The following is a 1,227-nucleotide window of genomic DNA, read 5'->3' as shown; positions in this document are numbered from 1 at the left end:
TTCCTTATTTCCTTTTCTAAATTGGGCTATCTTCCCTGTTGGAGACTTGGGGCTTATAGTATCCTACATTCCAACTAATGATGTAGCTTATAAATTATATATATATATATATATATATATATATATACAACAGAGCAAACTAAAGTAGAAGATATTTCAACATATAGAAAAATGAAATGAACATGGACAGGATATATAATGAGAATGACAGATAATGGATGGCTATTTAGAATAACAAAGTAGGTCCTTAGAGATTACAGAAGAAGCAGGGGAAAGAAGAGAAAACGATGATTTGATAAACTAAGAACATTTGAGGGTATAGACTGGCATAGAAAGAACATAAACAAACGCATGCGGAGGGACATTTTCTGAGAACTTCGTCTTGCAATGGACCAGCAACGGCTGATAATGAAATACGTATATATATACGTATATATATATACGTATATATATATACGTATATATATATATACGTATATATATATACGTATATATATATACGTATATATATACGTATATATATATATATTATATATACTATATATATATATATATATATATATATATATACGTATATATATATATATATATATATATATATATACGTATATATATATATATATATAATACGTATATATATATATATACGTATATATATATATATATATACGTATATATATATATATATACATATATACATACGTACATATATACATATATACATATATATATATATATATGTGTATGTGTATGTGTATGTGTGTGTGTGTGTGTATATATATATATATATATATATTATATATATATAGTGTGTGTGTATGTCTATATTTACGTATGTATATATTGTGATGGACAGCTTGACCACCACACAAAAACACTAAACTTTTCAAACAGTATTCACTTAAGTACCATACTAAGTCCACAAAAGGTGGAATAGTATACAATTTCAATAAGAGTGCAAAGTCAATTCAAGGGGACAAAGAAAATACCACAAAAATATACTTAATTTTAATACACAAGTTTCAGTCAGAAATAACACCTGAACCTCAACAATACAGTAATTAATGATAAACACTCACTCTTAAACTCCCTGTAAAAGAAAACAATTACACAATTAAAGAAAGGTCATCAACACAAGCATACAAAAAGGGAAGAGGGTCCAGAAAGGAAGAGGCAAACGAAAAGTAAGAATATCCTAACAATTACACATTAAATATCCCTAACAAA

This window comes from Palaemon carinicauda, chromosome 29 (genome assembly GCF_036898095.1).
Source record: "Palaemon carinicauda isolate YSFRI2023 chromosome 29, ASM3689809v2, whole genome shotgun sequence".
Classification (NCBI taxonomy): Eukaryota; Metazoa; Arthropoda; class Malacostraca; order Decapoda; family Palaemonidae; genus Palaemon; species Palaemon carinicauda.
This window is presented reverse-complemented; position numbering follows the sequence as displayed.